The following is a 24,876-nucleotide window of genomic DNA, read 5'->3' as shown; positions in this document are numbered from 1 at the left end:
TAAAGACTCCGTAACTCTATAGAAAGTTCGGTCAACACTTCATACAAGAGAAGTGCGTCATAAGGCGATTAGTGAAATTGTAGACAGTCAAGCATCTGGGTTGATTTCCAGCACAGTCAACTACAAAGGGTCTGGAAAGAAGAAGGATCGAAAATACAAAGCTAAGGGCCTTAGTACTAAAGACATTTGCAATTACGGTAAATAACCTGGTCATTGGAAGAATGATTGTCCTAAGAAAATGAGCAAATATTCTACGGCTGCTATAGCACATAAAATTAAAGACGCCGACTTGAAGGAGGACATTGCCCTTATAGCTAATGCTTCTTTACACCCTATTGATACGTGGGTGTTGGATTCAGGGTGTTCATATCATATGAGTCCGAACAAAGAATAATTCGATACCTATGAAGATTATGATGGTGGAAATGTTGTCATGGGAAATGATGCCATATATAGAACAGTAGGTATTGGGACTATCAAGATTCTGACTAATGATGGTAAGATACAGAACCTAACTACTGTTCGACATATTCCTCATCTGAAGAAGAACTTAATAGGCATTTTAGATGCTAAATATTTCAAGTTTAACGGTGAACATTGTGCATCAGTAAAGGATCAAAAATAATACTTGTTGGGTCAAAATATTTTGACTAAGTGTCAAAGTAGTTTGACTATTATAATTTTGATGATGAATGTATATGAAACTCTATCTATGCGTATAATTGTTTTTGGTGCAGGTGTATCGAAAACATATTATATTAGACTTGCTCTTAATGAGGTTCATTAGACCAATTTGACATCAGATGCACGGAGTTAGACGTGCAATCTGACACACGGAGTTAGACGTGCACAGTCTAACACATGGAGTTAGACGTGCAGTCTAACTAGAGGAGTTAGACGTGCTGTCTAACTAGCGGAGTTAGACGTGCAGTCTAATTAGTGAGAGTTAGACGTGTAGTCTAACTAGCAGAGTTAGACGTGCAGTCTAACTAGTGAGAGTTAGACGTGCAGTCTAAATAGCAGAGTTAGATGTGCAGTCTAACTAGCGGAGTTAGACATGCAGTCTAACACACAGAGTTAGATATGCAGTCTAACTAGTGAGAGTTAGACGTGCAGTCTAACTCCTTCAGATTAGTCTGAAGGGATGTATAGTTAGACGTGCAGTCTTACTCCTTCAGATTAGTCTGAAGTGAATTGTAATTAGACTTGAAGTCTAATCCGATTAGACCAGGTGGTCTAATGGATGATGCCATTAGACGGGGGTGTCTAATTTCATTAGACGAGGTTGTCTAAGTGAAATACGTCTAATGCTAGGCTTAAGTAGTTGCTTGAAGCTAGCACCCGTTTACCCACGATCAACTAGTTGTACGCTACTCCTACTCCACTTTCCTGTGAAGATCAGTACGACAGTCAGTTGCAACCAATTGATTAATGTCACGTAAGTAATTATTCTTCCCACTACTTGTTTTTGCAGGAATATCCTTGAAGAATATTTGGCGCACTACAAGATTGGTACGACCACGATCCTAGTGCTCAAAGTCTGCTATGTACTATGGAGGCATTCTAATGGAAGCTTACCACGTGTCATTATTAAGATTCGCTCGTTGATACATATTCCTATTTAAAGATCCTCAAGGACAATAGAAGAATTATCAATCTATCGATACTCAGATTATTTTATCTTAACTATCAGATGCTTTCTTGCATTTACTGTGTGTTAATCAAGAGAGAGTTATAATCAAAGCATTGTATTAGTTGAGTGATATTCTTTATATTCTAAGTTGAATAGAGTCTGTTCTGTTCAACAGTGAGCTAGTCGTGTGATTGTATTTGATTCGTTGAAAGCTTAGTGAATCCTTCCGGTGGTTGGAAGAAGGGGTGACGTAGGAGAGTTAACTCCGAACATCCATAAACAAATTATTGTGTTGTTTCTTTCTGTCATCTTTTCATTCTTGGTTCGTAGCTTCAAACTCAAGCAAACATTTCCGCACTTGAGTCGTTCAAGATTTTGCAAGAGTTTGTGCAAAATAGAAAGTGATTTAAATCTTTAACATGATTTTTATCAAATCGCTTTTCCGAAGTCGTTATCAATAGTCAGACCCCCGTCTCTATCGATTATGTCGATCCTATCAATTGGTATCCGAGCACTGTTTCTATTCTCAAGCTTCAAGAACCTGAATCATGTCTATCATCAACGAGATCCTTATTTTGTCAAGAGACAACTGTTAATATTGGATGATGAGAATGCAAGCTCACTTGGCTGCTCTTGATTGTGATATGTGGAGTGTCATTATTGATGGCCCCATAAAGATTTCAAAGACAAGAAGTGAGTGGACTACTGAAGATAAGATGACCAACAACCTGGATAATGTGGCCAGGAACATTCTATATGAATCGATCAACATGGATATATTCTACGAAATCAAGTCCTACTGCACTGCTAATGAAATATGGGATAAGCTAACTCAGATTTATGGTAAAAATGCTCAAGCTAAGAAGAATTAGAAAGACCAGAAAGTCTTCATGTACGTTGAAAACAAATCCAAATGGGCAGACAGTGATTCAAAGGAGTCTCCTGCTGAAAAAGATACTGAAGTTGTTACATGCTTGATGGTAGACGACCAATCCAAAGTAAATGATGTTTCTACACCAGAATTACCAACGAAGAGTTAACTACTGCACTCAATGAAATGAACATTGAGTACAAGAAGTTATCAAACTCATTTTATGAGATGGAAGTGAAATACGAGGCAAACACTTCTCTCTCTCATAAAACTTCTTAAACAAACGTTTTTGAAATAAAAGAAGTAGAGATTTCATCTGAGAATAAGATGCTCAAAGAATAGATTCAAACTCTTTCTATTAAAAACAAAAGGCTAAACTATGTAGTTAATGCATGGACAAGGTCTAGAGATGCTGTCAAATATCCGATCAGCATGTTAAAACCTGCTGGATCTAGATGTGGTTTAGGATTTTATAGAAATGACCCAAACCAGTCCTACAAAGAGTCAAACTCATCAAACAATAAGTTTAAGCCAATAAAATTTGTTAAAGGGGGTTTAACTAATATTGAATCTGATCCGATTCATGAAGAAGTAGTGTTTAGAAATAAAATAACCTATGTTTTGTAGACTGTCAGCTGTCTGAAAAATAAGTTAGATACATCTAGCAGGTCTGGCAATCTAAAATCTGACTCAAAGTCAAGGAGTTTAAAAGAATATCTTCTTCAAAAGCTAAAGGATCAGTGGCTAGCAGGAAGGAGTCTGCTATGTCAAAATCATACGCACTAATTACTAAATAAAATGGGAAATCCATTAGAATAACTCAAATATGGATTCCTAAGGGACTGATTAACAGAGGACCCAATTGAATGTGGGTACCAAAAGATTGTAAATATTGTTTTGTGTAGGTACTTGTGAAGGACGGTCTTGATGAATCTTTGTGGTATCTAGATAGTGGCTGTTCCAGGCATATGACAGGAAATAGACGACTTCTCACCGATATAGCAGATTGTTCTAGACCTAAAATCACTTTGGGTGATAACAAGAAGGGTAAGACCATGGGTAAGGGTAATATTATCTATGATAATCTAACTATTAATGATGTGTTACTTGTTGACAATCTGTGTTATAACCTGATAAGTTTTAGTCAACTATGTGATAATGGCTTGTCAATTGATTTTCAAACTCATGCATGCTTAGTTAAGGATCAACATGGTAATACATTGCTAACTGGTAGTAGAGTAGGAAATTCATATAAAATGAACTGGTAAAAAGAATCTTCTGATCCTATATGCATGATTGCCAAGAATGACCAGAAATGGTTATGGCATAAAAGATTGAATCATTTAAACTTCAAAACCATCAACAACATTTGTTCAAATAATTTAGTTATTGGTTTACCTAAACTTCAGTTTTCAAAGGACAAGGTATGCTCTACTTGCTAGTTAGGCAAACAGGGCAGGTCATCGTTCAAAAGTAAAGGGAATCTCAATCCAGCCGTTACTTAGAATTGTTACATATGGATCTATTTGGTCTAATTCCTGTAAAGAGCTTAGGAGGAATGAGATTTGCCCTAATTGTTATTTATGATTTTTCTCGATTTACATGTGTAGCATTTTTTCCATCAAAGGATAAAACTACTGAAAACTTGATTAGAATATTTAAAAGAATTCAGAATCAGAAATCTTTGAATATTGCATACATTAGAAGTGACCAGGGAACTGAGTTCACTAACAGATACCTATCATCTTATCTCGAGGAGTCCGGAATTAGACACGAGTTGACTAGTGCCAGAACTCCACAGCAAAATGGCATTGCTGAGAGAAGAGTGAGGACTCTGAAGGAAGCAGCGAGATCCATGCTAGATGAATCAGACGTACCTCAGAGGTTCTGGGCAGAAGCCATAAACACAGCTTTCTATACACAAAATCGGTCAATAATTAACAAACGTTTTGATAAAACTCCCTATGAACTGTATTACGGGAGAATTCCCACAGTTTCTTACTTTAAGATATTCGTGTGTAAATGTTTTATTCATAAAAATAGAAAGGTTTATTTGACCTCTTTTGATGCTAAAGCAGATGAGGGATTCATGTTGGGATACTCTTAAGTAAGCAAGACTTACAGAGTATACAACAACAGAATGCAAACCGTTGAGGAATCCCTCCATGTAGTTTTTGATAAGTCTATTGAGAGCAAATCCATTGATCTCATTGACCTTGCTGACAAATTAGAAGTGACTAGTCTTGAGTCTGTAAGTGAGGAAGAAGCTCTGGATAAACGGATTTCGTTGTCTGACCATGTGGCTGATTCGGTTGAAGTTCAACCAGACGTACAAACTCCTGTTCAACAACCTGTTGAGAGTTCAGACGTCGCGGAGTCACCTGTTCAGATATCCAATCCCTTTGGATCTAACTTCAGATGGAACAGGAATCATCCACCTGAATTGATCATCGGAAATCCTTTCTCTCCTCGAAGGACAAGACGTCAATTGGATGAAATGGCCAATTCCGCCTTTATTTCTCAGATTGAACCAAAGAAATTGGTGAAGCAGTAGTTGATCCAGATTGGATCAATGCCATGTAGGAGGAGTTAAACCAATTTGTAAGAAATAAAGTGTGGCATCTAACTCCAAGACCGACTGATTAGTCAGTCATATGAACAAGATGGGTCTTTAGAAATAATCTTTGTGAAGATGACTTAGTTATTAGAAACAAAGCTCGATTAGTTTCTCAAGGATACAGACATGAGGAAGGTATCGACTTTGATGAGTCTTTTGCACCTGTAGCAAGACTTGAGGCAATTAGAATCTTCTTGGCATACGCATCATTTAAGAACTTTAAAGTCTTTCAAATGGATGTGAAAAACGCTTTTTTAAATGGTAAATTAAGTGAAGAAGTATGTGTTGAACAACCTCCTGGCTTTGTAGATCATGCCTTACCTAATCATGTTTATAAACTTGACAAAGCGTTGTATGGTCTGAAACAAGCTCCTAGAGCTTGGTATGACACATTAACTGAATTTTTGTTTGATCATGATTTTGTCATTGGAATTGTGGATAAAACTTTGTTTAGATTCACTAAATATTCTCAGATCATGCTCGTTCAAATATATGTTGATGATATTATATTTGGCTCAACTAATCCCAAATTATGTGAGAAATTTGCTAAGCTGATGCAGGAAATATTTGAAATGAGCATGATGGGAGAATTAACGTTCTTCCTTGGGCTTCAAGTCCGTCAGCTGGAGAAAGGGACCTTCATAAATTAGGCCAAGTATACTAAAGAACTACTAAAGAAGTTTGGGATAGATAACTGCTATGCTGAAGCGACTCTAATGAGCTCCTCTAACAAATTGAATAAAGATGAAGGTAGCCAAAGTGTGGATATAACAGCCTATAAAGGACTTATTGGATTATTGCTCTATGTGAGTGCTAGTAGACCAGATATTCAATTTGCCGTTGGTGTCTGTGGAAGATTTCAGGCTAATCATAAACTCTCCCACTTTACTGCTGCTAAACACATTCTTAAATATTTAAAGGGAACTCAAAATATGGGATTGTGGTATCCAAAAGATTCCAGTTTCAATTTGACAAGTTTCTCAGATGCAGATTATGCAGGGTGAAAAATTGATAGAAAGAGCACAAGAGGAACTTGCCAGTTCCTTGAAGATTGTCTTATCTCATGGTTCAGCAAGAAGCAAACGTCGTTTGTCACGTCTACAGTTGAAGTAGAGTACCTCGCTGAGGACAGTTGCTGCTCTCAACTTTTGTGGGTTTAACAACAGCTCAGGGATTATGGGATCGAGGCTGAAAAATCTCTAATTTTCTGCGACAACACTAGTGCTATCGCAATCACCTATAATCCAGTTCTGCATTCTCGGACAAAGAATATCGAAATCAGACATCATTTTATCCGAGAACACGTCAATCAGAAGCAGATTCGTCTTGAATATGTTTCTACAGATCAACAAACGGTAGATATCTTCACGAAACCTCTACCCGAAGCTAAGTTTTCTCATTTTAGAAAAATTTTAGGTCTTGTTGATCTTGATTGATATTGTTACGTGCATAAATTGAGGGGGAACATGTTGTTCAAAGTGCAAATGGATAGACAAGAACACAGAGGTCTTAATACGCCCACTAAACTAGAAGTTTTAAAAACATGACTACTTAGACGCACGTCTACTCTAGCAATTTTTATCTTATTTTTAAAATTTTGGCTTGGTTCATAACATGCTTGGTTAGACGTATATGTCTAATAAACATTAGACGTTCTTTTGTCTAGAGCAAATGGAAGCTCACGTCTAACCAGACACACGTGAAGCACGTGCTATTTATGCACAATTAGACGCGTCGTCTAATAAACAGATTTTCCAAGTAGAAGAAAAGAATGTGAAAAGTAGAATAACAATCTAACTACTCGTGTACTTAGATTTTTAATTTTTTGGCTATTTAGACAGCTATCATCTGCATATGAATTTGCCCATTTATTTTCTCCCGCCGAAAATGAACCAGTCACTTCTCAAATAAGTTGAAAACAGGTGTCTCTCAATTTGTCAAGAATGACTGTCATTTCTGATATTATTTCCATTCTTACGTATAATATTAATTGCATGTGTTCATGATTAATATTAACAGTTGTGTTCCTAGGGAATAGGCCTATGACTCTTTGACGGTTGATATAATCATTAGATATTAACTACACGTTAGGTTCTTGATATTTATTGAAGGGTATTACTCAAATGGTTGAGTACTCCCAAATCTGCATCTCTCTTTAGAATTCGAATCGCCAAAATGACTTCTTTCTCTCCAAAATCTCTGCAAGTAGATTTTCAATCTGTGTATTCTACTCCAATACGTAGAATGGTTCAAATGTTTGAATCATTAGAAGCTTCTGGGTTAAAGAGGTTTCTTCGCCCCCACTACATCTATCACGAACAGATCATTCGTGAGTTCTTTGAAACAACCAAGTTTTATAACGACAAATATATCTGCGGGATTGTTCTCGGCAGAATGATTTGTTTCAATGAAGACACTTTTGGCCTGTTCTTCCTTCTCCCAACCGTAGGAATCTATGAGTTTCTTCCCTCCCCTCCTGAAATTCGGTCGGAGATGTTGGATTTTTTCTTTGACGCGACCCTTCTAGTGAAGAATCACGGGAAGAGTAGCTTCTTGAAAGTTGAGTTTGTGTTACTCAGCGACATCATCTCCAAATCCCTCCTTGCAAAGGATTCCTAATACATGCACTGCTCAAAAGTTTTTGAGATGATGGTGGCTATCACTAGGGGTGTTTCCATCAACTAGAAGATGGTCCTCTTCAGAAACTTGGTCAGAATGCTCTGTGCCAGGAAGACGATCTTTGGTTTTGATGGTCCTCTTGGTGCATTTCTTTGTTGTCTTCTCGATGATTCTGGTAAAGGGTATCATTCAACCTCCAAAACCCTTAAATAGACAAAAGGTTGTTGACAATGTTCTTAGGGTATCGAGGCTTAAATCGAAGAAAATGAACAGAGGTTTCTACAACTTCGCTCTAACCATAGTCTTAGAGACTTCTTAAGTTGTAGATTCGTCTTTCCTAATGATGTCAAAAAGGGGGAAGAGAAAAATAGAGAAAGGAGGAGAATAGAAATTATCTTTGATTATTTTTGTTTATTTTGAAAAGATGTTTTGCATTCCTCTTGAAAAAATTCCATGTTAGACGTATTTATCTGCTAATGGTTGTGGTTTTTGACAAGCTTTTTATGGATGAACAAATTTTACTTCTTATCTATATGATGAATGCTTAATTTGTTGTCTATGCAAAGGTTTTAACATCATCATCAAAAAGGTGGAAATTGTTGGGTCAAATTATTTTGACTAAGTGTCAAAGTAGTTTGACTATTGGAATTTTGATGATGAATGTATATGAAACTCTATCTATGCGTCTAATTGTTTTTGGTGCAGGTGTATCGAAAACATATTATATTAGACTTGGTCTTAATGAGGTTCATTAGACCGATTTGGCATTAGATGCACAGAGTTAGAAGTACAGTCTAACTAGCGGAGTTAGACATGCAGTCTAACACACAGAGTTAGACGTGCAGTCTAACTAGCGGAGTTAGACGTGCAGTCTAACACATGAAGTTAGATGTGCAGTCTAACTAGTGAGAGTTAGACGTGCAGTCTAACTCCTTCAGATTAGTCTGAAGGGATGTACAGTTAGACATGCAATCTAACTAATGAATGTTAGATGTGCAGTCTAACTCCTTCAGATTAGTCTAAAGTGAATTGTAATTAGACGTGAATTCTAATCCCATTAGACTAGGTGGTCTAATGGATGATGCCATTAGACGGGGGCGTCTAATTTCATTAGACGAGGTCGTCTAAGTGAAATACGTCTAATGATAGGCTTAAGCAGTTGCTTGAAGCTAGCACCCGTCTACCCACGATCAACTATCTGTACGCTACTCCTGCTCCACTTTCTTGTGAAGATCAATACAACAACCAGTTGCAATCAATTGATTAATGCCACGTAAACAAATATTCTTCCCACTACTTTTTTTTGCAGGAATATCCTTGAAGAATATTTGGCGCACTACCAGATTGGTACGGCCACGATCCTAGTGCTTAGAGTCTGCTGTGTACTATGGAGGTGTTCCAATGGAAGCTCGCCGCGTGTCATTATGAAGATTCGACCGTTGGTACCTGCTCCTATTTAAAGATCCTCAAGGACAACATAAGTATTATCGATCTATTGATACTCAAATTATTCTATCTTAACTGTCAACTGTTTTCTTGTGTTTACTGTGTGTTAATCAAGAGAGAGTTAAAATCAAAGTATTATATTAGCTGAGTGATATTCTTCATATTGTAAGTTAAATAGAGTATGTTCTGTTCAACAGTGAGTTAGTCGTGCGATTGTATTTGATTTGTTGAAAGCTTAGTGAATTCTTTCAGTGGTTGGAAGAAGGGGTGACGTAGGAGAGTTAAATCCGAACATCCATAAACAAATTGTTGTGTTGTTTCTTTCTGTCATCTTTTCATTCTTGGTTCGTAGCTTCAAACTCAAGCAAACATTTTCGCACTTGAGTCGTTCAAGAGTTTGCAAGAGTTTGTGCAGAATAGAAAGTGATTTAAATCTTTAACAGGATTTCTATCAAATCGTTTTTCGAAGTCGTTATCAATAGCCAGACCCCCGTCTCTATCGATTACACTGATCATATCAATACTGAAAGGTATCAAACATAATACCTTGTTTATACTACAAGGTAAGACGCTGACAGGTTCCACTATGTTCACATCCAAATCTTTGAATCGTTACCCTGATGTAATCAAGTTATGGCATATGCGACTTGGACATATGGGGGAGAGGGGGATGCAAATTCTGTCCAAACGGTATCTTCTATCTGGACATAAGGTTACCAACCTTGAGTTGTGTGAACACTGCATTTTTGGGAAAAAACATCGTAGTAAATTTAGTGAGGGATTTCACAAAACTAAGGGCACACTGTATTATATTCACTATAATTGTTGGGGTCCTACTCAAGTTGAAGGTATAGGAGGTTATAACTATTTTGTAATATTCATAGATGATTACTCAAGGATGACCTAGTTGTATCTTCTTAGACATAAGAGCGAGGTATTTAAGACATTCAAACATTGGAAGGCACTTGTGGAGAATTAAACTGGAAAGAAGGTTAAGAGGCTGTAAACAGATAATGGACTTGAATTATGTTCATTTGAGTTTAATGAGTCTGTAGGATATGGGGATTGCAAGACATCACACTATCTGAGGTACACCACAGAAAAATGGTGTAGTAGAAAGGGTGAATCAAACACTGTTAGAGAGAGTTAGAAGTTTGCTCTCTAATGCTAAATTGGCTAGAAAGTATTAGAGCGAGGCTATCTTAACGGCTTGCTATCTGATAAATAGTGCACCACATACTGGGATTGATTGCAAAATCCTTTCCGATGTATGGTCTGGTAACGTCGTTGATTATTCTCATTTGAAAATCTTTATGTGCACATCTTATTATCATGTTAATGAAGAGAAGTTGGAACTAAGGGCAAAACTGAGTATTTTCTTGGGCTATGGAGATGGAGTCAAGGGATATAGAATCTGGTCATCTTCTAAAGGTAGAGTAATCCTCAGCAGGGATGTCACATTTAATAAGAAGTTTATACTTAACTCCTCTATCAAGCCATCACTTTTGGAGAAAATAATAATACCGAGAAACAAGTGGAGCTTGAGGTGGCTCCAATTCAAGGGACAACTGACATGACACACGATACTGATAATCCATCTAAGGAAGTTTATCAATTTGGAGTACCTGAAAGTCAATCTGACATTGCAACACGACCTAGAAGACAAATTAAAGCTTTTGATAGGTTAATTCATTCAATCGAGGGAAGAAATATCTCAACTGGTCCTAGAAGTAGGATAATCAGTCCCTCTATGAATGATATTGAAAAAATAGTAAGTTATGCACTTCAGGTAGCTGAAGATATCATACATAACGAGCCATCTTCTTACAATGAAGTTGTTAATGGTGGTGATTTTGTGCAATGGTTTGCTTCCATGTGTGAGGAAATGTAATCACTTCACAAGAATAATACATGGGAGCTAGTTACTTTACCTAAGGGAAGAAGAGTCATTAGGTGCAAATTGATTTTCAAAAGGAAAGATGGAAACTCTAGTGCTGAAGGGACCATATATGAAGCACGATTAGTCGCAAAGGGATTCAGTCAAAAGGAAGGCGTAGACTACAATTAGATATTCTCACATGTAGTCCAACACACTTCTATCAGGGTACTACTAGCTATAGTAGAACATCAGGATTTGGAACTCGAGTAATTAGACGTGAAGACGACTTTCTTACATGGTGAGATTGAGGAGGATATACAGGTGAATTAGCCTGAAGGATTTCTTGTTCCTGGTAAGGAAACACATTTTTGTAGTCTGAAGAAGTCTTTGTATGGACTTAAATAGTCTCCTCGATAGTGGTATAAGCAGTTCGACAATTTCATGATTGAACATGGTTACAATAGGAGTGCATATGATTGTTGTGTCTATCACAACAAAATCGGTGATGGTTATTTGATTTATTTACTCCTGTATGTAGAAGACATGTTAATCGCAGCCAAGAAGATGGCGGAGATTCAAAAGCTGAAAGACCTTCTTAGTTTCGAGTTTTATATGAAAGATCTAGGTGGAGCACGAAAAATTTTGGGCATGGAAATAGTAAGAAATCGAGTTCAGAAGAAGATATTTCTTTCACAGAAGAGTTATATTTTGAAAATACTGTCTCATTTTAGAATGAGTACATCAAAGACTCTCAATACTCTTGCAGTTATTACTGATCATTTGTCTGTATTCGCACCCCAGTCTGAAACTGAGAAGTTATATCTGTCTCATATACCGTATGCTAGTGCAGTGGGTAGTTTAATGTATGTCATGGTATGCACTAGACCTGATATTGCGTATTCAATTAGTGTTTTTAGCATATTTATGTCTCGACCTGGTAAGAAACACTAGCAAACGGTAAAGCGAATATTTCACTATTTGAGAGGCACATCCGATGTTGGTCTCATTTATGGGAGTAATAATCAGTTTCTCGTAACTGGTTATTTGGACTCAGATTATGCTGCAGATATCGATGGTAGAAGATCAATGACTTGTTATGTTTACACCATTGGTGACTCTATGGTTAGTTGGAAGGTAACATTACAGTCGACGGTGACGTTGTCCACTACCGAAGCTAAGTATATGACACTAACTAAAGAAGCCAAGGAGGGTATATGGTTGAAAGGATTAATCATTGACCTTGGTATCCATCATGATCATGCAATTATTTTTTGTGATAGCTTAAATGATATTTGTTTGGCAAAAGATCAAGTACATCATGTTAAAACCAAACATATTGATGTTCACTATCATTTTCTTCGTACTGAGAGGAGAATCAAGTTGAAGAAGATCAGCACACATCATAATCCTGCTTACATGTTCACAAAGTCAGTCCCACTTAACAAATTCACCTATTGTTTGGACCTGCTAAATGTTGACAGTTGAAAGTAGCCTGATAAGGCTCTTCTTGTTGGGTGATACTAAGGCAAGGTGGAGATTTGCAACGTTTTGCCTTTAGTATAGGAATTAATATCAACCATCAATTGTTCGTGGTTTATATTAATTCATTTATATCACATTTATTTTACAGTTACACTTAATTAAGTTAGGTATTTACGTTTTCTTTCAGCATTTTATAGTTTTAGTCTTTTTCATTTTTAATGTAATCTTTTCATCTTCATCTTTAACAATAAGAAATTTCTTTTCATCTATTTTTTTTTTTATATTTCATTGTTAATCATTTTCTTACATTCTGAAATTTCATATATAATGAGTTACATTAGTTACAGAGTTAGAAAGAAATATTTGAACCATTTCAAATAATAATGTTTCTTTGTTACCATATGAAAAGGCTTTTTTTCATTGGCCATTGTGTTTTTAATATTTTCTAGCTGCAATTTCATATATAATAATAGTTGCAGAGTTAGAAAGAAATAATTGAACCAGTCTAAATAACAATGTTTATTTGTTAACAATTAATCTTGCATATAAAAATATAAGTTTTCTTAAATATTTTTTTTGTTGGATTTTATCCCCTTACAAAACAAAAAGAATTTCATTTTGGCAAATTTAAGAGTATTCTTAACTTAAGTTGTGGAGCAAACAAATATTAATTTATTAACCAAATGTTGGAATTAATTCCAACAATGTCGTCTTTTGTTTAATCTCCAAATCGTGCTTCAAATGGAGTGCTAGAGGTAGCATTGAGCTGATTTAAGTATCAACAATAGTCTTCAACAGATATATAGCCTGAGCATGAATTTTATTACTAAAATTATTTCTCCAAACCCGAATTCTCCTCCATCAAGCCTTTCAAACCCACCTCCACTACCTGTTACACACAGCCAAAATTAATTTTTTTAAACCCAAAAGGACCTTTAACCTTATGAACACATTTCTAGATCCATTTCCCATGTAAAAATATGTTGGCTCTTCGTTACCCGAATTGGAAAAAGGCCATAGATGAAGAATATATGATGCTTTTATTAAAAATAAGATGTGGGACTTGGTGTCCGGTTGAGTTGATGTTAATGTAATACGATCAATGTTGATTTTCTCTCATAAATAAAATGTTGATGATTCTTTTAAGAGGCATAAAGTTGTCTAGTAGGTGATGGAAAAACCCAAGAGTTTGGCGTGAATTTTGGTGATACTTTTAGCCCGGTTGTTAAGTTGGAGACTTTTGCACTATTCTTAGTCTTGCTTTATCAAAAGTTTGACCCATTCATCAACTTGATGTCAAGAATGTGTTCTTACATTGTCTGCATAAGGAGACAGTATATACCTGCATCAGCCTATGAGGTTTTGGGAATCGGATTAAAAAATCCATTTATGATCTTAATAGGCTCAATGGGCATGATACAATAGATTTGTTGATTATATTCATACTATTGAGTTATCCATAGTATTTCGGATCATTATTTTTTCAATTATCGAAAAAGTACATCTATGATGTGTCTTCTATATATGGTACGTGGATGACATCCTATTGATTGTGTCTAAGATAAAATTCGTAAAGCAATTATTCCACTTCTTTGCTCGGAATTTTCTATGAAGAACTTGGCATACTAAGATATTTTTTGGTATTGTCGTTATCTATAACGTCAATGGTTTATTTTTGTCACAGAAAAGGTATGCAACATAGATTGTTAATCGTGCTGGAATTTCTTCCTGTAAACTATTACTAACTCTTGTTAATACTAAATCGAAGCTTAGTGCTACATTTAACACTCCATTAACAGATGCATCTCTCTATTGGAGCATTTTCTTTGCATGTACAATTTAGTATCTTACTTGTGCAACAAGTGTGTTAATTCAAGAATGACCCGAAAGATGTGTACATGCATACATTGAAGCACATAGTGCGCTACATTCACGGTACTCTCGACCATGGTCTCAACTTTTATCCATCATCTATGTCCACTCAAGTTTCGTATACCGATGTTGATTAAAATGAATGTCCATATACCAGATTGTCCAATTCGGGTTATTGTGTATTTTTTGGGGATAATTTAATATATTGGTGTGCTAAATTCTAGAAAACCTTATCCCATGACTATAGAAGGAACCTCCTATTGGAACTTCACTACATAATTGAGAATGTTAGTGCAGTGTAACTTGTTGGAAACCCATTTAAGCATTAATGTACTAAACATATTGAGATAAATATTCATTTTGTTCGCGAAAATGTGGCTCGTGGAGTGTTACATGTCTCATCACGTTATCAAATTCAAATTGACGACATCTTTACCAAAGTCTTCCGTTTGTATTATTTGAAGATATTTGGAATAGTTTCAATGTCTGAGGACCTCCCACTTCAACTACAGGGTGTGTTAGAATATATTATATTATTATTGTAATATAATATATTCCGAAAATATATTTGTTAATATATTATTATATTTACTATATTTTTTAATTAAACAAGATTGTATACATAACTATTTAAGCTATTTAGTTAGGTAAATAATAAATCTTTTTCAATTTACTCCATATATTTGTCATAAAAAGTATATTGAGGAGGATATAAGGTGTCGTTTTATTATTATATTTATTGAATTTGTACGTAAACACTTAAAAGATTGAGTTCTTGTAACTAACTCTTAAAAAACTACTATTATTTGATTCCGAAACCATGTTACTTAGGCAGCCTTACTAGATATGAATGTTACAAGATGTCAATGTTGCATAGCTTACTAGATGTCAATGTTAGGCAGCCTTACTAGATGTCAAGGTCTATGGTAGAGAAATACGTACAACTTCTAGTTTCGTATATATTTTATTCTTACATGATTTAGGCTATTGAATATTTTCTAGTAGAGACCACTTTAAAATGGTAAGAAAGTTGTTTGTAAAAGTGAATAAGGTAAACGTCCTTTTTTATTATAACTAAACTCTTATTCAAATTGAGCGGTCTTCTATGTAGAGGAAATGAAGAAATCATAGATCACCTATTCGGGAGCTACTGTATTGCTTTGGAGCTTTGGGACATAATCTATAAAAGCTTGGAGCTGATTAGTTTCCCGAGTGAATGGAATGAAATCAAAGATGCAGCACTACTCAAAGGCAAGGGAAATAGATTTGCAACAAGCGTGTTCAAGTGCAGCTTTGGAGCAATGATGTATAACATTTGGCAAGAGCGGAATGCAAGGTTATATGGAAGAATCCGCAGGAGCGTTGAAGAGTTATGAAAAGATATTGTATCGGATTGCAGCGCACTCGCGGGAACGTGAACAAGAATTCCAAGCACGGAGCAGAACTGGAATATCTGTAGGAAATGGAATTTACCAATTTTTAAACTCACTAGAATTGAAAGCATTGTAATCAGATAATTCATTTATGTTTTTAGATTTTTAGCTTTTGTTCAGAATGTTCGACTTCAAAATTATTCTAAGCCTATCTATAATGATCTCTTAAACTCGTAGTTTTTTCACATTTTTGAGAATTTTTAATGAAATGACACTAAGTCGTTTTTCCAAAAAAAAACTCTTATTCAAATTTTTATTTCTCATATTAAGTCAGTGTGTAATAACTTAATTTAATATACTAATAACTTATTTATTATAAATATATTTTGATAACATATATTTATAATCACTTATTTTTATAAAAATTTAAGTGAAAATATATTAAAAATAGGGGTAATAAGTATAAAAATCCCTATACATTTAATTAATTTTTAAATATCTTCCTATATATTTTTTTAATTGAAATTTCTCTTTGCACATTTATTTTGTTTGAAATAGTTTGAAATTTTCAAGTAATAAAAAATAAAGAACCTAACTTCAAGTATAAATAATTCTTATTTTATTGTCAAAAATTGACTATCTTGATAACTAATTTCAAACTATCGATCATTAAGGTTTTAGGATCTCGGATTTTGGATTAAAACTTATTTTGATTAATAAACTAATTTCTTCTTCAAATAAAATTACATTCATTCTCACTAAGGGGTAGTCATCTTTTGGTATGAGTCTTGTCTAGACGGTCGATTCAACCATATTATGGATTTTGTATTACGATATCATATTTTATATTTCATAATCTCTATCATATTATTTACATTCTAACTATATAACTATGTAACATATTTCTCTCATTCAACATCAATATTTTTTTTTATCACTTAGAGATTATTTTTGGGGGCACAACACAATCACACATATCTAATTATGGAGGAGACAAATGAATAACAACTTCGTCGTCGTCTTAGTTTGCAACATCATTGTCTGAAAAATGGATCATAGTAATGTGTCGTTTGTGAATGAAATTGAAGAAGTCATCTCAAGACGAATGTGAAAATTTTGTCTGTAACTGGACTTAGAAAAATAAAAAATGATATATCACGTATAAGAGAAACTGGTGTATATTTTTAACAAAAATTAACATTTTTATAACATTTTAAATTGTTTTAGATATTTATGATGTAAATTCAAGACAAAAATAAATATATAAAGTGTTATTTCAAATAAAATAAATGGACAAGAAGCAATTTCAAACAAAATAAATGTATTAGAAATAATTTAAAACAAAATTATGTTTGGGTTTTTTAACTTTTTTTTTTAAATGAACTAATATTTGAACTCTTTATTTTTAAGAAATAATATTTGAATTAAGTTTTAAATATCTCCCTATACATGATCTTGTTTTAAATTGTTCATTAGTAAAATCTCATTTTCTGGTTGGGAAGCAATTAGTGAGGAGCCTTGACATCTAATACACTGAAAAAGAAAGGATTTTATCTCGCTGGCAAATGTAACATTTGTTTGAAGAGTAAAGAATTCATTGATCACATTCTTCTTCATTTTGATTAGTTAAGAGTATGTTGGTCTCTTCTGCAGAACCTCTTCAACTTCAATGGGATACACCATCAAAAGTCGTTGACTTCTAGGTCAAATAGATTGATTTTTGTTTAAGTAACAAAACCGTGGACGACTGGAAATCAATCCCATCATCATGTGGAGGACAATGTGGAAAAAAGAAATAGAAGAGTTTTCCAAGGAAAAAGTAATTGATACGAGCGTCTCGAAGGATTTATGTTACACGCATTCGCTTCAATTTTTCGATCTTATTGCCATTTAAAATTCTTATGTTGTTTTCTTATTTATTGTTTTGTTTTTTTTAATTTCCTTTTGTAACGTTTGAATGCATCTTGTGTTCTTTTTAATAAAAGTTTACCTTTTTAAAAAAAATTATATTTTATAGACTATCATTTCAATTAAATTGAAATAAAATATTTAAAAAATAATATTATTTTGAACAAAAAAAATGGTTGTTCAAAGTGAGATTATTTCCAAATAAAGTCACCATTATAAAGTAAGAAAAACTATTAAATAGACATTTAAATATGGTGCAGTTGCAACCATAAAATATATATGAAATGTGCAAATAATAAAAAAAATTGAACACCAAAAATTAACAGTTTGTTACATATGCGACTACCTTCTACCCACACATTGGACATTTTGTTCCATCTCATTATCGACCAATATCTACCTTCACTATGAGAATTTTTCTGCAACTAATTCGTTATTATCGATCACATTATACCCTCATTTTGTGCATTTGATTCAATTCGAATTATCACTCTCTTAATCCCTCAAATTTGCACTAATTCCATCTAAAATACCATCATCATAAACATTTTAATCTTTATAATACACCTTTTAAAATGTGCATCAATTAAGACACAAAATATAATTTCAAGTTTGAAATGTGAAACTTTAACCAATACACCATTTATGATTATTGAATTTAATTTATAATTTTGTGTATATATTTTGTATATATAAACTAGAATATATAAAAAAAAATATTTTTGTATAAATAATTTGAAAATTTTAATTAGAGAGGTAAGAATATTTTTAAAATTTTAAATTAAATTATATAATATAAAATAATTAATAGAAATATAATTAATGATATATATATATATATATAATTATTTATTAAAAAAATCAAGTAAAGAAAAAATCTAAGATTAAAAATTAAAAAAATAATAATACAGTGACGAATATAATAAATATGAAGAAATAAAAAATATTTTAACCAAATAAAAATAAATGAAGAAAAAATATTAAAATAAAAAAAAAGAACCATCATTAAAAAAATTATTTTATTTTTATTTAAATATATCACAAATTAATTTATAAATATATATATATTTAATATATAATTATATAGATTATAAAATGAATAATTCAAATTTATTTAAATATATCACAAATTAATTTTTAAATATGTTATTATATATATATATATATATTAATATTTAATAAATAATTATATAAATTATAAAATAATACATATAAAATTATTATATATATATATATATATATATATATATATATATTTATTAAAAATAATTCATAAAAGGGAGATAAATAATCAAACAGCTTTATTTATTTTTATTCAAATATATCACCAATAATATATAAATAAAATTATTAATACATGTAAAATTATTTATATATTTATAATTATTTATTAGAAAATCAATAAGAGAGACAAATAATCAAAAAAACTAATTTATTTATATAACCAATAATATATCACAAATTAATTTTTATATAGGCTGTTATATATATATATATATATATATATAATATAACTATTTATTAAAAATATAAAGTATAATTTAAAGGGAAGACTTCTTTGATATAACTTATACATACTCATTAACTTATGGTTGAGTTTATATTTAAATAAATCAACCATGTTAATTTTGTCCAACATAAAGATCAAAATCATTCACATCACTGGTCTACTTTCTTATTATTATTCATATTATACCATCGTTTTAGGCATTTTTATCTATTATTCCCTTAATCCATCAAATTCACATCAACATATACCACCATCACATAAATTTACTTTAAACATCATTATGTAATAACAAACTCATTTTAGACATTTTGATAGATTATTCATTTAATTCCTCAAATTTACACCCACATATTCCATCATCACATAACCTTATTTTGAACATTATACATTAACAAACACATTTTAGACATTTTATCCATAATTCTCTAACTCGAACCATAGTCTCAAATTTGAAATGTAAACACTTTAATCACTACCCTCTCTGATTGTTGAAATTATATATATATATATATATATATATATATATATATATATATATATTATAAGGGGAGAATTTATTTTATTTAAATATATCACAACTTAAGTTTTGAATATGTTATTATATTATATATATATATATATATAATTATATAGATTATAAAATAAATTATTCAAATTTATTTAAATATATCACAAATTAATTTTTAAATAGGTTATTATATATATATATTTATATTTAATAAATAATTATACAGATTATAAAATAATACATATAAAATTATTAATATATGTATATATTTATTTATTTATTAAAAATAATTCATAAAAGGGAGATAAATAATCAAACAACTTTATTTATTTTTATTTAAATATAACCAATAATATACCAATAAAATTATTTATGTATTTATAATTATTTATTAAAAAATTATTAAAGGAGACAAATAATCAAAATTATTTTTATTAAAATATATCACCAATAATATATCACAAATTATATATATATATATATATATATATATATATATATATATATATATATATATATATATATATATATATAAAGGTGATAGAGAGAGAATTTGGTGAGAGAATGACTTGTCATCACTATCACTGGTGGAAAATGTAAAAGTGGGAGGAAAGAGAAAAAAGAGAAAGATTATTTAATTATGTCTCATTCCCTCACCAAATTCCCTTACCAAATTCCCTCACCTAATCATTTTTCATATATATATATATATATATTTATTAAAAATATATAAAATATAATTAAAGAGAAGACTTGTTTGATATAACTTATACTCATTCATTAACTTATGATATAATTTATATTTAAATGAATCAATCATGTTCATTTTGTCTAACATAAAGATTAAAATCATACACATTTCTCGACTTGTTTACCCTCACTAATTAGTTATTATCGTTTATATTATATCATCATATTAGGCATTTTTATCGATCATTCCCTTAATCCATCAATATCACACGGAACATATACCACCATCACACATATACCACAATCATATAAATTTAATTTGAACATTATGTACTAACAAACTCATTTTAGACATAAATAATTAAAACATATAAAATTATAAATATAAATAATTATTTATTAAAAATATGTCATAAAATAGATAAATAAACAAACAACAATTACAATTATTAATATATTTATAATTAATTATTAAAAATATTATTATGGAAGACAAATTATCAAACAAAATAGAATTTATTTATATTTAAATATATCACAAATTAATTTTTAAATATGTTGTTAAATATATATATATATATATATATATATATATATATATATATATAACATATAATTGTATAGATTATAAAATAATTAATTTAAATTTATTTAAACATATTATAAATTAATTTTTAAATATGCTGTTATATATATATATATATTTAATAAATAATTATATAGATTATAAAATTAGTAATACATGTCAAATTATTAATATATATTATTTAAAATAATACATAAAAATGAGAGATAAAGGTATTTATTTTTATTTAAATATATCACCAATAAAATTATTAATACCACCTTTAATATATATATATATATTTAATATATAATTATTCAGATTATAATATTATTAATATATAAATATATATATATATATATATAATTATTTATTAAAAAATTAAAAAATATAATTAAAAGGAAAGACTTTTCACATTCATAATTAATATGTATTTTTTATTATTTTAAATATATAATTAAAAAAAACTTTTGATATAACTTATACCCAATTAATTTACGAATGAGTTTATAGCTAATTTAGAATTAAGTATTATTATAATATATATATATATATAGATTACCATACTAAAATACTATTTATTACCCAATACTATTTATGAAAAATTGAGAGGTCTCTTATTCCATTATCCTTGTTAATATCTTACTAATTCCGTGGAATACCAAATAAGTTGAGTATTTGAGAGTTTCCATTCTTTGTTATCAAATCAAATAAGAGAGTGAGGTAAGTATTGTATTTTCTTTAAAAATAAATCTTTTTCTTTAAATTGATATAGGATCAGAGATAGGAATGACGATAAGTATGCCTATATTTGATATCAATGAATATGACGATCAAATTCGAATATTTTGAATCAGATTTGGGATGAAAAAGGGAGAAAGTTATTCGATAAATCCCGGGATCAGGATAATGAGTTTGTAAAACTCAAACTCGATACCCAATTATATTAATAACAATAAATAAATAAATTTATATATATATATATATATATATATATATATATATATATTTTGTTAAAGTTAGACTGTTTATTCAAATGACACATCATTAAGATAAATATATCATTTATTTTACTTTACCCATGGTTAACCTTCTATATCAATATTTGAATAGCAAATAAATATTTCTCATGACTTTTCATTTTCCATTCTTTTAATAACAAAAATTTACTCAATCTCGACCTTCAATCTCTTTAACTTCTTTCTTCAACTTTTATGCTCTCGCAACATCTAGAATACAAGTATGTATTTAAATAATGCTTTATTTGTATTTTTAAAATTTAGATATTACTCGTTTTAAAAGTATTTATTATTTAATAAAGTTACGTGTCACATTTTAATCGAGTAACCGTTCAGAAATCGAATACCCGACGAATTAAAAATAATTATAGAAATAAAGATACACATGAGAGTTGATATCAGTAATAAAATAAAAATCAGGTTCAGGCCCGACAGCTAAGATAGGATAGGGTAAGGTACCATTGCCAACTCTATACAAGATCACATTGAAGGATTAAAATATGTTAATATTATTTATTTTAGAAATAAATTATTTAAAGAGGTAGAAATATTGTCAAATTGAACACAAAGAGACTTTTCACAAAGACGGCCATACTGAATGTTACTACGAGTTTCAATAAAATCAAAATCATTTTCTGAATTATTTAATAACCTACCATTTGAAGTTCAATTAATCTATTTTCAAATAGAATGGGATTAATACCCATGATGTAGAAGTTCCATTTTCTATTTTCTATCTATTATTCATTTTATTGAATTTTTGTGTGCCTAAATTCTTTACCTTAAACAACACATTAATAAATAATTTTAAATTAAAGATAAAACATATATATATATATATATATATATATATATATATATATATATATATATATATATATATATATATATATATATATATATATATATATATATATATATATATATATATATATATATATATATATATATATATATATATATATATATATCCCTTTCCTTCCCTTGTACGTGCAATTAGAAACCTAGTCTTTCACATCTGATTCACTATTATAATTTATGCTTCATTACACTTCCCTATTATATTCCCTAATTGTTTCCATCTTAATTTTTCTATTTAACTTTCTAATTTAGAAAGCTAGTGGGTTTTACAGAACTTTCAATTTATTTTCATTTTACATTTAATTTACAAGATTACGAGAACAACTTATATTCTTTGTCAACAAAAACAATCTAAAGACATTTTAACTACTATTAAATTTATTTTTACCATCAAAATTATCCTTAAAAAAACATAGAGAATATTGGTGGAGGAAATTTTGTAATGAAGTAAAATAATCTTGTTTAAGAAAGGAAATTTATGTTTTTGACCTCCATTGTCTCTATAAGATCTATGGTTCCCATAAACAAAATATCATTACCAGTTTAATGTTTTTAATGCAAGAATTTACTTCATTTTGATGGAGTTAAATACTCAATTTAATGTGTCATTAGTGAAACCTATTTCTCTTAGTACATCTTTAGACTAAAAAATTCATTCAACTAATAAATTAGTGATGATATTTGTTACAAATTTATATCAAGATATATTAATATTTTAAAATATGAATTGGTACATTATAAATTTGATATAATGCAAAAGTTGAAGATTTTTACGTTTGTCAAGTTGAATCACAATTAATCGAGAGTGAACAATCAAAATTTTTTTTTATGTTGAATAGATTAATTAATTTTGTTTTAACCATACCTGTTTTTATTGCTAATATTGAAAAAACATTTTCAATAATAAAGAATGTGATGACAGAACTTTGCAAAATAATGGAAGATAGTTTTTTTTTCCATTTGTTTGACACTTTATTTTTATCAAAATTTGACTAAGAATATTAATGCATATTATTATTTTAGATGAGTTATATATTATAAAATTTCGTATAACTCAACTTATTTAATATAATATAAGATAATATTTTTATATATTTATATTTAATTATATTAAGTTGAAGCACCCAACCTTAATTCTATATATATATATATATATATATATATATATATATATATAGTTGATTAGGTGAGGGAATTAGGTGAGGGAATTTGGTGAGGGAATGACGTGACATAATCTTATTCGCTGAAAAAATCAAATAATTTCTCTTTTTTCTCTTTTTCCTCTCACTTTTACATTTTCCAACCATGATGCCAAGTCATTCCCTCACCAAATTCTCTCACTAAATTCTCTCCCTCTATCACTCCTCATATATATATATCATTCAAGATTATTGATACCAATTTATCTTCTTTGTATATATTTATATTTTAAATTTTATTTATTGTATAAATTATAAATTTATTTTACATATTCTTTATCAATACTGAAATAATATTCATTAAAAAAAAAATTCTTTTATGTAGATTTAGTAAAGTTATTTGAAAAACTTATATTTTATGTCATTTTAGTTTAAATCTATAATATATGTGCTATATATTTATTATATTTATATAATATTAAAATTAATATATGATAGTATAGTAAATATACAAATTTTTATATAGTAGTAGAAGAAGAAAATTAGGTTGAATTTTATATTTTAAATAATCGAGACATTACAATAATCATATCATAATAATCACTATCCCATTATATAATACAAACTTTCTATTCACGGATATCATATTCATCATGAGATACATAAATATTTATTGTAAAAATAAAAATAAATAAAACCCAATAAATTAAACAAAGCAACAATGGACTACTATTAATAGATTGAAGATATTTTCTACTCAAACTCATTTGATGGTCCACTCTTTATTAATAATATAAAGAATTATTCATCTATTTTAATATCTCAACCTTAACATTTATGTTCGTCATCTTTTGTAATCTTACTATCCATCAAAAAGCAGTCAA

The sequence above is a fragment of the Impatiens glandulifera genome, chromosome 1, assembly GCF_907164915.1.
Source record: "Impatiens glandulifera chromosome 1, dImpGla2.1, whole genome shotgun sequence".
NCBI lineage: Eukaryota > Viridiplantae > Streptophyta > Magnoliopsida > Ericales > Balsaminaceae > Impatiens > Impatiens glandulifera.
The sequence above is the reverse complement of the archived record's forward strand: the minus strand, read 5'-3'. Positions refer to the sequence as shown.